Genomic DNA, 15,253 nt, shown 5'->3' on the forward strand with positions numbered 1-15,253 from the left:
TCACTCCAGCCTCTCAAGATTCACCTGCAGAGCTTTCCTACCCTCCAGCAGATTGACATATTTCATCAGTGATTTTACAGTAATTTCTACTGCAAGAAATCTTTCTACTGTAAGAAATCGTCGTACTGTAAGAAAAAGCAATAAAAAGGTATTATACTTACATGTATACAGTCTAGATTCTAGATCTAAAAAATATGTACTCTAGTAGCCCACAAATCAATTAACACCAATGAAGTCTGCAAACAGGGCCAGCCAGCTCTGATAGCTGCAAGAATCACACCATGCACCTAGAACTATTGTACAAATACTTTGACTCTGGCAGGCTGGATGCTGTGACTACTCTCCTGGGCAGCCTGCTCCAGGGACCAACCACCCTCTAGTTGAAAAACCTTTTCCTAATATCCTGCCTAAACCTCATCTGGCACAGCTTTATGCCCCTCCCTCAAGTCCTGGCACTGGTCACCACATAGAACAGATCAGTGCCTGCCCGTTCCCCTTACCCTTGTGAGGAAAGTTGTAAACTGTGACAAGGTCTCCCCTCAGTCTCCTCCAGGCTGAAGGCTGGTAATTGTTCAGACTTCTAATTTTTAAGGTATCTCTGCAGGGCCTCTCTGCCCTCGAGAGAGTCAACAGCTCCTCCCAATGTATTATTGTCTGCAAATGTACTTAGCATGCCCTAAAGTCCTACATCCAAGTCATTTATGAAGATGTTGAAGAGCACAGGGTCTAAGATGGAGCCCTGTGGAACCCCACTAGGGACAGGTCACCAGTCTGATGTCACCCCCTTCACTGTTACCCCTTGTGCCCTGCCCATGAACCAACTGCTCACCCACCACATGATGTGTTCATCCAGCTGTGAGCTGGACAGTTTGTCCAGAAGAATCCTGTCAGAGACAGTATCAAAAGCTTTACTGAAATCCAAAAAGATTACATCAGCTGGCTTCCATTGATCGACTAGGTGGGTTACCTTGTCATAGAAGGAAACTAGGCTTGACAAGCAAGACTTTTCCCTCATGAAGCCATGCTAGTTTCACCATGAAGATGACTGCATTGTAGTTCAGGTGATTTTTCGATACCTCCCAGACTAACCTTCTCCATAATTTTATCAGTCACTAAATTGAGACTGACAGGCCTATAGTTTCTGGGGTCTTCCTTCTTGCTTTTCTTGAAAACTGGGACAACATTAGTCAGCTTCCAGTCAAGTGGGACCTCTCCAGATTCCCAAGACCATCCAAAAATCATCAAGAGAGCCTTGTGATGACATCAGCCAGCTCTTTGAGTGGTCTCAAATGAATCTCATCAGGTCCAATAAATTTATAGAGATCTAGCTTGAACAGATTTCAGTAAATGACAAAACTGAAAAGAATAAAACAATAGGAAAGATTATTTCCTTGCATTCTGGCACTTACGTGACCTGAACATAATTTCTAATTTAGGCTTTCTACCTAACCAAAGGTAATTCTCTCACAACACTCTCTGCCTCAATTTTCACAAAAAATATGAGACAATACCTTCAAATTTAATAGAAGCTTTCGGGAATAAAATTCTTCTAACAAAATGGACAGCTGTGTACCTTGTTTGCCATTACAGTGAAAGGATGCAAAGGTCATTTTTTTGCAAGGGACTGAAACAGTGGTTATCAATAGTACATTGGCATGCCATGATGACAGACCATTTTTCTTTATTACTCTTCTAAAATCAAAGTGACTAAAAGAAGCATCTCTAAAGTGATTTCTATTACTTTTTTCCTAAAAAAACCAATCCATAAGCAGTATGACCTTGTTAAAGACAGCAGAGTCTCTTAAGAGCCTGGATCATCTCAGAGCTGCAAATTAGGTAATCTTTCTTAGGTACTCCAGTAAAAAAGATCTGGTGTTTTTGGAAAGCTTAGAGAAGGATCATAATACTTTCTTTTAACGCTTTACATCATCTTCCTTGGAATATCTTGACATAATTACTTAGTACAAATAAAGTTTTGCCTTTCTAACTTGCTAGGCAATTGCCAAAATATACAACCTATTCTAAATCAAAATGAAATAATTTAAAGCAGCAGAGTTTTAGGGCTATTCATGATTTGGTTTTTTAGGTCACTTCCTCTGCCTTGCTCCCACTCTGTATCAGAAGATAAAACGAGCTATGCAACCTTCAAGACAGCTCCATGTGTCAGAGAGTCTCCAAAACCAGCAGAAATCTGCCCTGTGTCTGTGTCAGCAGGCATAGGATTGGAAAGACAAATGTTGTCATAACCTCCACCCACTGGAATCTGGTTGTTGGTTTAGTTAACACATCCTCTGGCTATTTGAACTGGTCACCCAAGAAGTCAACAGTAAGTCAAGTTGTCATGCATTCCTTATTAGTCATTTCCTCCCACAGCTGGATCTTCTGCATTCGTGTTTACAAATCAGCTGAAATCTTGTTTGTGCTTTGAGAGTGAACTGAAGACATTAGAGGAATATCTACTGTTGAACTCTGCAAACTGAGTAGATTTAGGTTCCCCCATGAAAGCAAACTCCACCAATTTGCTGCTTGCCGGCTGTTTTGCTACTGCTGAATTGCATGGGTTTTACAGTATCTGGGATTTTTTTTTTTTGTGGGTTTGTTTGGTTTATTGTTTGTTTGTTTATCTGTTTTTCTTTTTTGGAGGGGGAAGGGGCATGGAGAGATACAGATGACACATCCTCTGAGCCCTTTCTACATTAAGTTCCCAGGCAGGAATTTCAGCTATTTTCAGTGAAGGAAATGCTTGAGTTATTTGATGTTGTTTTCCCTTGGCATAGTAGCACTGAGCAGTTATGTTTGTTCATAGAAAGAAACTTTTTTTTTTGCTCAATGAAACACCTGGTTTTGGACAATATTTCCAGCTAACCGGGCAACTGTTGAGGCTGAGTGTCAACAGAACTGCTTCCTCTTGTTTACTTTCACAGAAGAGAATAAAAATTCTACCTGTACAAATTTCTTCAGTTTACTGAACGTAGAACAGGCAGTGTATGAAAGTAAGAAAGAGTGGGCATGATACAGAGAAGAAATCTGGAAAATTTCTAGCCAAAGCCAGTTCGTGATATTCCTCTTAACATACTGCATTTCTTGCCAAAATTACTCTTTCTCTAAAGAATTGCCTAAAACATACCCTAATCTGGCCATATCTGACTAGTGTGTCAGTCTTTTCTGCAAAGACTTCGTCTTTCCTTTTTTTTTTTCCTCTCAAATATTCTCACTGGACCTCTCTGGTTTTTGACATTGAAAAAAATTAGCTGTATTAAGAGTTGCCTGGAGAGAATGTAGAATTGGGTAGAGAAAAGCAGAAATATTTACATTAAAACAAAAGCAGAAACAATTAAAAATGTCCAAATGTCCAGGTGAATTTTGTTTGTCTATTCTGAAAGTCACACTACTTACGCATTACTAAATATTTTTGTAAGTACATCCTTTACATATTTAAAGTCATTCTTTAGAATCAACTACTACCTAATCATCATCTTTTTGGAGAAGCGTTTGTATTCTACATTTATTTTTTATGATGTCTCATTCCCTAAAAATTAATAGAGTACATGAGCTGTGAAGGTCAAACGTATCTACTGAGATGGAAGAGCTGAATCTAAGACTCAGAGCTTTCTCCCTACAGCCCCCCTTCATCATTCACTGATAATAGACTTACCATTAACGGGTTCTATAAGCAAACTAAGAGATGCACGCTAGCATGTGTCACTGCCCATCCACTATGTATCACCATGATCAGGACACAACCACCACTAAATTGAAGAACATGTTTCTTTAAATATCACTGAGAAATTTCATTGGTTTCCTGTCACTTAATATGAAAAATGACATTTCATATTATTACTTTATGCTAAAGCTCCAGAAAAGAGTCTTCCACAAGACACTAAAACACTTTTAAATTTATAGGAGAGTCAATTCACTGTTATGGGCCATAGAGACGAAAAATCTTTCATGGTAGTTTGCTAAAATGGTGAAGAATCTTATAAAATACTACCAGGCCTCTTAAGTCTTTTTTAATGAATGAGAAATTAGATGCAAAATTGTGTGTATTGACAGAGTTGCAGCAAAATAGATGCCAGTTTCATTTGTGAATATTATGAGGATGCATCTGCATTGTCAGGACAACAACTTTTTTCTCAGATTTTGTATCACAATAGCTATTTTCTTAATCCAGATAGGACTTGTCTTGAACCAATCAAATATACATTATACAGCTATTACTCCACCTGTATGAGGACAGATCAACTGCTTGACACTGAATGTTTTCTTGTGTGCTTGTTGTCAGTAACTAAGTGTCACAGCAGAAAAATATGTCTATTGGCACTAAGAAATTTTTTACCTTGACAGTAAGGGTTACGCTCACACACAGGGGAATGATTTCATGCAAATTCACATTTGTGTTAATATTTCACAACCACTGCTGCTGTTTCTGCTGCTCTGCTTAAGCAGTTACCTTTCTTGTGGTCCACTGTACTAAGGGGCTTATTTCCAGAAACTGATACAAACTGAGTCATGGGATCATCTACTTCACCAGCAGACGAAAACAAGCAGAAAGAGGAGGGATATATGAATTCCAGTGCTTTGTTTATGAGAACATCCTTCCCACCATCAATATCCACATTCCGTTAACGTATGGTTTCAATTCTGCCTTTGCGTTGTGGTTCAAGCACTATAGTCAAAGCATTTATGCTCCAGTCAAGCACATTTCATTTTATATTAAATCAAGTAAGAAAAGATACTACAGCAGTTCCTGTGAAAGCTCTAGCTGTTTAGTAACCTGCTGCTCCTAATCTTTTTAATGGTACTGCAAAGCTTTTCCATTACGTAAGAGCGAATTCAATCTCTGATAAAATATATGGGTAACATCCATGGAAAGTAAGATGTACTCCAAAATGGTTAGGGTTTTAATTATGTATCCAGTTGTTTAAAATATACATTATTTAAACTATCACCCTGTCAAAAACTTGTTTGAAAGAGCAAAAAATGAGAAAAGGAGCCTGAAAGAGAACTAATCATTAATAAATCAAAACCTCTATATATGTTCCTTCACTTTCATAGCATATACACAGTATCCAGGTTCATGGCCAAGGAATAGCCTTAAGAAAATGTTTGGAATGTGAACTGATATTGCAAAGGAACCAAAGAATCTATTAAGAAGATATTTGGAGGTATTTGAAGCTATACTGTGGCTTGAATTCCTAGGGTCAGCGAGGGTGTGCTCTATGTTAGTTTGAGCCCCGCTGGCTGTGATACAAGTGTAAGTACAGGTTACATGCAGACACCATGTAACTACATAAATGTAGGTATCTCAATCTGAAATATGAATTTCACATTAAAGTTCTTAAGACCCAGCTTTAATTCACCTGGAGATGCATCAAATAGATGCCTTTATTTATGCGAGCAAACCACTGCCTCTATAATCCTAGATACATTTACATAACCCATCAGGAATACTGGCAAAGTTTACTACCTATATTGATTTTCCAACACTAAGAATTCATGGATATTTTTGCAGAGCATTGCACCGCCACGTGAATATATAACTGTGACAGCAAATGCACACTGAATCAGATCCAAGGACTGGATCTGCTTCATTTTTTCTGTTCCTTGAGTTTTTGAGATTGACATAACCTGTGGCCAAGGAAATAAAATCACCTTGATCTGCAGCTCTAGTATCTATTCTAAGAATTAGACATTCTTGATTAATGTATAAAATTTCAGTAGACAATTGATCATAACCGGTATTCCAACTGCATGTTAGAATAGAACTGAACTAAGTTTAGTGATTCCTGAACATAGCACCAAATCTGTAACTATCTGTGAATCTAATAGGCTGTCACAAACTAGCCCCTAGCAACAGATAGTGTAGATTCCTCTGTGGAAAAAGGTTTGATTTGGTTTGAATAACACACAATTTCTCTTATGAGGATGGGAATTACTGAAGATAGAACAATTTAAATGTTGGGAAAGAATAGTAGCATGATACCTGTCCATATACAATTTCTGTCATATTTTCTGAAGCTTCCTGTGACTTCTGGAAAATTTGTTTCTTGCTAGAGGGGTATAAAACAGGATCAAACTATTGGTACTGCAGAACCAGTTTTATAAGACTGCGTCTGGATTCTGCATTGGCATTTTTCCTGTTTACAGCTGCTGCTGGGTCTAACTTAAATCTGCTAGTGAGAGTCATAGAATGCCTTATACGTTTGTTAAAATGCCTTCTCTAGTTAATATGTATGATCTATTTCTCCTTCTTTAGAAATTAATAGAACAAAGATAAAATCATTGGCTTCAGTAAAGACAAGTCTAGGAGGGGTAAAATCATTGGCTTCATCTCAGTAAAGAAATGCGTCATAATTCCAGTCTGAACCTCCCCCAGTGCAGTTGTGAACCATTCCCACACATATGTCCCTGAAGGGAGAAGAGCTCAGCACCTCCCTCTCCATTTTCCCTCCTCATGAAGATGCAGGGAACAATGAGGTCACCCCTCAGCCTCCTTTTCTCCAAACTGGAAAGTCCAAACCCCTCAGCCACTCTCCAGGACATCTCTTCCAGCCCTCACACCAGCTTTGTTGCCTCTCACCTTTGCCTACTGTGGGACAAGTTCAAAGGTCTTCACATCCTTCTCCAGCTGTGGGGCCCAGAACTGCACACAGCACTCAAGGTGAGGCCACACTAAGGCCAAGCACAACAGGATTGTCCCCTCCTTGGGCCAGCCAGTTGTACTGTGTTCGATGCACCCCAGGATGGGTTTTGCTTTCTTGGTTGCCTTGGCACACTCTGCTGACTCAAACTGAGCTCTGCATTAGCCACCAACTCCACATTCTTCTCTGCAGCGCTGGTGCCCAGACACTGCCTTCCCAATCAAATTGGGTGCTCAGCTTTACTCTCTCCTAGGTGCAGAATCCAGTATTTGGAGTTGTTAAATTTCATGCCATTAATAATTGCTCAATGCTCTAGTCTATTCAGATTCCTCTGCAAGGCCTCTTGTCCCTCCAGAGATTCAACTACGTCCACTACCTTCCCTTCATCCACTAAACTGATCTTAATCATAGAGGGATAGCAAAACAGTTAAAGAGACCTTTCTCTTTGTGAACCCATGCTGACTGTGCTTGATGATGGCGCTGCTCATTAAACGCCAACAGCACCCAGTACAATCTTCATAATTTTTCCAGGAACTCCGATTAGACTAACAAAAAAGTCTATAATTCTGTCCTGGTTCCAGCCAGGATGGGGTTAATTTTTTCAGTAGCCAGGAGGGGGTATAGCTAGGACCCAGAAGTTATTCTGTACCCCCTCACTTCATTGCTGGGGACAAGGGGAAAGGAGTCTATTTCCAGAAGGAAGGGCTCTTTTCTGGTCAGGGCAACCTGGCGGCAGTCAGGTCATGAGCTCTGCCGTGAGCATTTTGGCACGTGACTCACTGTCTCTTTTGTACACTTTTTTTAATCAATATTGTTGTTGTTGCTGGTCATCTTTTTATCACATTGCTGTTTCTAGTAAACTGTTCTTATCTCAAACTGTGAACTTCACCTTTTGTGTCTCCAGTTCTCCCCTCCATCCCGCCACAGCAGAGAGGGGGAAGAAAAGTGGGAGAGCAAAAGAGCAGTGTGTGGTTTGGAGAGTCTCAGTGAGGGCACTGAATTGCAGAGCACCATTCCTAAACACAACAAGTTCCCTGGTTTTTCCCTTCATTTTTGTAAATTGGATAACACTGGCTAGCTTCCAACCTGCAGGGACTTCCAAGACCTTTAATAGATGATCAAGAGGGGTACTGCCACAACATTCATCAGATCCCTCAGTACTCTTGAATAAATTCCACCAGAGCTCCTGAAATTGAGAACATTCAGCTCGTACAGCTGGTCTCTTACAATTTCAGTGTCCACAAATGGAAAGTCACAGTTCCTGCACTTGTGGTCCACTGACTCAGGGCACCAGGTAGCCCCATATATATCAGTACTATTACAGGGTGAGGCAAAAAGCCACACTGAATGCCTTCACTTTTTATTCATTCCTATCAGTCAGCTGACTGTCTTCAACGAGTAATGGTTCAATGTTTTCTTTAGATCTCCTCTTACTATTAGCGTACTTTAAGAAACCTTTCTTGCTGTCTGACACAACACTGACCAGTCTCAACTCTAATTCAGCTTTGGCCTTTCATGTCTTCTGCCTGCATACAATGAATCACAGCTCTGTAACGTTCTTGCAAAGCCTGACATTACTTCCAGAGATCATATAATTTTCTTTTCCTTTTGAGCTCCACGAGGAGTTCCCTGTTCAGCCAGGGTGTTTTTCTGCCTGCTTGACTGACTGAAAATACAATGGGATTGCCTGCTGCCGTGCTTCTAAAAGGGGGGTTCTTAAAGACAGACCAGCACTGATGAACTCCTAAGGCCTCAAAAGCAAATTCCCAGGGCAGTCTGCTAGATGGTTTCTTGAATATCTTAAGATTTGCTCTCCTGAAGTCCAGGGTGGCAGCTCTACAATTCTTTTTTCTCATTATATTGAACATGTTAAACTCAATCATTTCATGATCACTGTAGCCAAGACAGACATCTACCATCACAGCCCCCACAAGTTTCTTCTCTATTCAGAAACAGCAAGTCTAGGAGGACAATCTTTCTAGTTTGCTCACTTAGCATCTATGACAAGAAGCTATCTCCTACAACCTTCAAGAATTTGAATAAACAGACATAAAAAGAGAGGGAGAAATTATGTTCCCATTTACTAAGTTCATTTGTTGAAGAGAATCAAGCATTCTGGAATATAAACAAAATTGTTTTAAATAAGTGTGTCATCTGAAAGTTTCTTGTGGGCAAAATAGCTATCATTTCCTGGAGTGGAGCCTAGCTTCACTCTAATAAAAGTGACTCCAGTACTATGAGAAAGAACTGGAGACTGGAAATTAAAAAAAAAACAAACAAACAAACAAACAAACAAACAAACAAACAAACAAAAAAAAAAACCTAAACATTTGACCACATTTCAGTCTTGTGGTTCAGGAAGTGATGGGGAGACATAAAATTAACTGAAATCCTGCCAAAGCTTGCAGAGGAGCTGTCACTTCCTAAAGAACAAGGCATGCCTCAAAGCCACTGCGTGGTTCTTGTACTCACCAAACAATGGACTTCGTTTATATGAACAAGGTATTCAGGAGCATGGGGTGCTATTTTCACAGTTCAGCTTCCTGGGATTACAGTAACTGACCCCTAAACAAAATGTTCCAGCAACTTGCGTCACAACTAAGAATTTTTAGTCAATACTATATTTGAGGATGCATCATTTTCTATTAATTCTTAGGCTTCTCTCTACATGCAGCTGAAAACACATATTTTCCTGTAGGAATTAAATGTTGTGATTCAAATACCAAAAATAACACAAAGGAACTACATTCCCAAGTTGCTTCTGTTACTCTGAATATTGATTATGTTTCCTAGTGGTAGCAGCAGTTACAGTGCCTCAAAATAGGTCTTAGTTTGTATTCATAAGTAAAAGAAAAAGTGAGTTTCTACAAGCTCATATTACTTTTACTGGAACAAATCTTGCTTTTGACACTGTGAAATCTCTCTGACAGCACTTGAGTTAATGTAAGTTCATTTCGTGGGAGCAGGGGGTTACGGGCACTGGGATACAGATGTCAGGACACAGAAATCAGAATTGCACGGACCAGAGTTTGTGGAGGACTGGGCAGTGAATCACAGGGTTATGCATAATACCCATCATTAAAACCAGGGCAGGAAAAACAGCTGTTGGAATGTCTACAGCTTCAGGGTTTCTTTTCACAGAGCCTATTAGTTGGAAAGAATTAATTTACAGTAATAGAGTACAACTGGCCTCTGAGGGATTTTATAAGTTTGTAAATGATTGCTGTTTCATATCCATAACTAAAGCATTTATTACTTGTAGTACAGCAGGCTAGTTGAGAAAATCATACAGTAAGCAAGGCAAATTAAAGTGGACATGACCTTTACTCCATTTCTTGCACTATGAGAGAACTAGGGAATGAAAGGCCAAACCTGAATAAATGCTCATTCCCACAGAAGTTTCTCTATTGTTATGGAATTGTAAGTCACAAAGAAAAGATATGAACACTGAAGGCACTGGTATAAGAAAGATGACAAAAATACTACTAGGAGAAAAATGCAACCATTCTCAAGAAACTCCTGGACAGCAACATTAAACCAAAGTAGTTTCAAATGGGGTGGATAGGAATTTGACTAAAGAAAACCATAATAATTTTTCTACAACTGCTAGTGAAAATATGAAAGGGGGAAACTAATAAATTACTCCTGAGTAATCCTTTCAGTCCTCCTACTGAAAAAAAGAAGCCTAGTTCAGTTCAAATGATACAGACGACACAACAGCTCTATCCAGAAATTTATAAATAAATAGATAAATAAAAAATTCAATAAATAATACAGCGAAGGAACATTATGTGTTCAAGGAGAGACTCAATCCAAAACCTAGAACTATAAAATATCTCTTTGTTAGTACTTGTTAATATCTACTTTGTTAGTAAGTGATTGACATGTCATTACTAATATTGAGCAATGAACTGTCAGTCTCCACTCAAAATTTCTTTCATTTGCAGAGACATGGATATTACCCATAGTCACACAGGCCTGTTGACGCTGGTCAGCGAACAGAGTTTCATTGATGGCTTTGTTAACAGTAATATTCTCTGCTGTATGTTACCTTGGTGATGATTCTTACTCCTCACAGTGTTTTCTGCCCTTCCTTGGGCAGTATACTGATGGACAGAGCATCTTTCAGATAGACTCAGAGGGGTGCTCTGAAAGCTGATCTGCACTAAGCCATCCTCCATCACTTATGAAAAAAGCAGCAACTGGACAAATGGTTTGATCAGGAAGGTACTGAAATTCTGAATGGAACTCACCAGTCAATATGGGAATTATGAGGAGGTTAATTAATTGTACACTGTGGTTTCTATCCTAAATAGGTGCTCATTTTTCCAAAAGGCAACAATTAAAGTCATGATTTGGAACTCCTATAATGCCAGTGTAGGACAGATGCACCACGGAGTCCTCATCAGGTACCCTCTTTCAATTTTGTTTATTTTTTTCCAAAAATATTACATAATTGCTCTATATTTATAAGAAGAGAAACCTAAAAATTGCACAATTGTGTTTGGACAGTCAAGAATGTCTATATTCTCAAAGGCTTTGAGGAACTTTCATTCAATTGATTTCCATGAGAAATTTACCTACTTGCAGAAAAACCTTTTAGTCAAGCAGATATTGTTATTCAAAAGTGTAGCTAAACTACTCAGATGAAGTAACATATTCATTGTTTTTCCCTTGTCAGATGCAGCCAAAAGGGCAATGTGCAGCAGTATTATGGTTATGGTTACTAGTTATACATGCCATAAATTTAAAAAGTCTCTATAAAGCATATATTGTTTCTAATTTCTGAAGAAAGGAACCCAAGGGGATCACTTTATCTGAAATCCACAGCTGCAACTGAAAGCCAGGTGAAATCAATAAGGGTTTAGAATAGGAAAATTCAGCTGTGTAAAAAAATCTTTAGTCTTACAAAGAACAATGCTTATTGAAAATTACTCGTCTTTTTTCTAGTATCTCTAGATGCATAATATGTAGAGAAGTACATCTCCAGGCTTTTATGCGGGTCAGAATCCTCTCACATATACTAACTATATTGGACTCTACTTATCCCTAATTATTGACTCCTAAGTCGTAGAGAGTCAAGATTTAGGTTCTTGCTCCAGTCAACAAAGAATGATAAAGTATCCATAATGATGTGCATTAACAGATACGTGAGCTTGAGTTGTACTCAATTACTTGAGTGCAATTCGTATCCTTCCGAGAGTGTTCAAAAATCATCCTCTCTGGAAAAAGCCATGGTACTTCATGACGCTGAAGGAAGCCTTGGTGTGTCTATCTGTTAGATACCATTAAACTGGACACGTTAATCCGTTCTTAAATTCCACTAATACTTTAAAGCTGATTAGATATGTTTAAAATTTATTTAAACTAGGACTCTTAAAGCCTGGGTTTCATGCTACTTGCCTACTGCAAGTACAATATTCTACCTACTGTGTAGTCTTCTGCAATCTTAAATCTAATCCCTAATGCTCTGCAGGAAAACTGGGCTCCTCTGAGAAAAGGTGATTAACCTCATATATTTAATTTTGAACTTGTTTTTTCCTTTAACAGATGGTGACCTTCTCAAACTGCCAGGAATCCTCATGCACGTGTTGACCTGAAACTAGTCATTTATTCCAGGGAAAGTGTGCAATAGTTTGACTCTCTACTTTATACTGGCTGACCTACAAGGTTTTTCCTAATGTTTCTACTCACAGCAAACTGGACTTTTCTGGACATATGACAGTGACCTCAGAAGCCAACTGCATATTCTCTTAGATAAACAATATGTTTTCATTAGATAAACATAATGGTGGATCAAAGCATTAGTTTTTCCAAAAAGGGGCATGTTAGCTTCATTATTTGTTATGCAATCATTCTGAGCTTGTTGCATCGCTGATTTTCTTTCCCTTGAGTATTAGTTTTCATCTGTGTTTTATATATTCATTAAACCCCACCATATATTTACTCCAGCAGAGGTTAAATGTCTAAAAGATGCATTTAAGTGTCTCTCCATGTAATTACATTGCCTTCCATATTGTGGTACAGGTCTCAAAACAGCTCCTCAGTTCCCCACAATCAAAACTCTCAAACTAGTTCAGGCTCCAGGAATTCAGTCTACAGAGAGCTCAAACTAAACAGATTCTAGCCCGATGAAAATCAGGCACTTTCCCAAAAGGTGATAATGGATAGACACCAGATGGCCGACAGAGGAGAAAACAAAGCTCCTGGTGTGAGCCAAAAAAAAAAAAAAAAAAAACAAACAAAAAACCAACAACAAAAAAAGAGAATTAAAAGATTGGCATCAAATGAAAATAGTAAAATGAAATGAAATGATGAAATGCAAGGCAAGGGCGCTTGCCTGGCAGATAGAACAAGCCAGAGACAGAGGTGAAGGACAGCAGGATGCAGGAGTTCTGAAGGACAGAGTTGAGTTTCAGTGGCAGGATGCAGCCCAGCACACAGTTGAAAAGAGAAGCAGAAAATGTCCTTGGTGACTGTGCCCTGGCAGCAGAGGCTCCAGGCTTCTGGAACCCTCCAGAAGGCGTAGCCAAGTTAGGGCTGCTGGGCAGCTGGGCCAGGCAACACCTGCAGGGCACTGTGGGCTGGCCGAGGAGGAGCAGGGGTGGGTGCAAAGCCAGCCCTGAGCAGAGAAAGGCCTTTCCCAGGGGCACGGGGCAGTCTGGGTGGCAGCACTGCAGGTGTCTGAACAGAGAACAAGGTGGCAGCAAGCCATCCTTCCCCCTTACTCTGCCACACAGCCACAGCACCTGTGGGAAAGCATTATCCCAGCTCTCCCTGCACATCTGTGATTTTAAAAGTTTGCTGTTCTACATTTTTTAAATTGCGTGGTTTCAGTTTAAAACACAGCTTTGGAGTTTAAAAGGTTCCATTGGTGTTTGCTCACTTTCAGGGAAATGTGACATGAACTACTTGAGAGCTCTACTTGACAGGGATTTCATCAAGGAAGAGAGGTGGCATCACCTGGGTACTACACAATAACACTATTTCAATAAAACAGATTGTTGGAAATATTATCCTTAGATTCACTCTAAAATACTCTGCCAATATCATTCAAAAAAAAGCATAAAAAACATGGTCTACAGGTAGATTTACTGGAGTCTGCGGTATCTCTGCAAAGGTATGTTATGTCCATTCTCGCTTTAAGTGTTCAAGAAAGTACATGGACTATCTGCAGAGTTGGGGGAAATCATTACCCCACAAAATAATTGACTTGACCGTGCTTAGAAAGTATCTGAAGTAGATATACAGCTACAGATACCTGTAGTGATTTGAAAATCAAATTTTGCAAATGAATAGAAGATTAAGAAAAGGCCGCAGAGGAGACAAGCCACTTCAAATTTTACAGAAGATCCTCCTACTTTCATTACGTTTAAAGAATTTTAATAGAGTTAGTGGATTTTTAAAAGGAAAGGTAATTTGTCCAGCATTCTTTTTGCCATCAGACGTTCTTAAATCTTGAGCTTAGAAACTGTACACTCCACGTACATTGGCTACCACCGTAAACAAAGAAAACTGTAAGTTTTCAAGACTTCCTAGCTACCCTAAAAAATCATATGTATAACAGGCCTGTTCACTTAAATCAGTCAGTTTTAAAATCTAAATACAATGAGACTTCAGAATTGAAAGGTGGCAAAGTACGACATTTCCACACTCATAAAGAGTGAATACCTGAAGTGGGGAGAGTAAGAATGCACAAAACTTCCAGTTGAGTGTGTTTTGCATTAATATATACAAATCAAATGTTTTGTGAACGATTTAAGTAAGTGGATGAAATGTCAGGAATGAAGCAATATAATCCAGTAAAGTAAAGCATGCATACCCTGAGGCAAAAGTGGTTTTAGTTTTCTTGTCATAGCACAGCATTTTGTTGTGTATTTGTAGTGAGGTAGCGGGCACTCGAAACAAGGAGCTGAGCAAAATTCTAAAAGGTCTTTGCAGATATTTCTGATGCAAAAGAGCAGGTCTCTTTTTAGGGTAAAAACCCATACGCTTTGAAAAAGTTCTACATTCACTCCACAGGTTTTCACTTTCCTCTCTGTTCTAACCAGTAGACTATTTCCCTGCCTTTGCCTGTAGTCAAATATAATGCAGATTGCAGGCAGTATGTGCTTGTAGCATGGCTTGTTTATTTTTTACTGCCACACTCAAGAACCTATTTGCATCTGGAACCACATTTTTCTTCATTCTCTTTTTCTCTAGCTCTGAGTTAAAGTACTTAGAAATGAGGCTGTAGCATTCCCAGAGCTGGGACTTATCCACAGGTCCTTCCCTAACGGGTAGTCCAGTGAGAATCCAAACACCCTGAAGATTTTTTTTAACCCTCATTGCAGGATCATAGGAGAAATTCCTCTGTAGATAACCTGCCACCCACTGACTGAGCTTTGCAGAGTTCAGGCATTTGCTGTAAAGTGTTATCTTCAGAAGAACTGAAATTAATTGAATGTTTAGTTCCTATCTTTGTCCTTTGGATTACATATCCATGTATTCATTCTTTTCACAAATCTCTGTGCTTCATTTCACATTTGTACATTGTCAATTACTCTAACTACTAGTAGTAAAATAAGCAACTTGAGTTATGTCTTTCTGAAGGAATTTTTGAGGGAATTCGA

General features: G+C 39.1%; 1 protein-coding gene across 1 annotated transcript in view; it reads left to right on the forward strand.

Annotated features, from left to right (window-relative positions):
• Window positions 1-11,037, forward strand: part of FGF10 (fibroblast growth factor 10) — a 107,057-nt gene extending 96,020 nt beyond the window's left edge. The window contains exons 5-6 of the transcript XR_007907297.1: window positions 2,087-2,326; window positions 10,958-11,037. The gene's annotated coding sequence lies outside the window, so the exon portion shown is untranslated. The remainder of the gene's footprint in view (window positions 1-2,086; window positions 2,327-10,957) is intronic.
• The last annotated feature ends 4,216 nt before the right edge of the window (window positions 11,038-15,253 follow it).

This window comes from Manacus candei, unplaced genomic scaffold (assembly GCF_025592945.1).
Source record: "Manacus candei isolate 608988 ecotype Guabito, Panama unplaced genomic scaffold, ASM2559294v1 h1tg000061l, whole genome shotgun sequence".
Lineage (NCBI taxonomy): Eukaryota > Metazoa > Chordata > Aves > Passeriformes > Pipridae > Manacus > Manacus candei.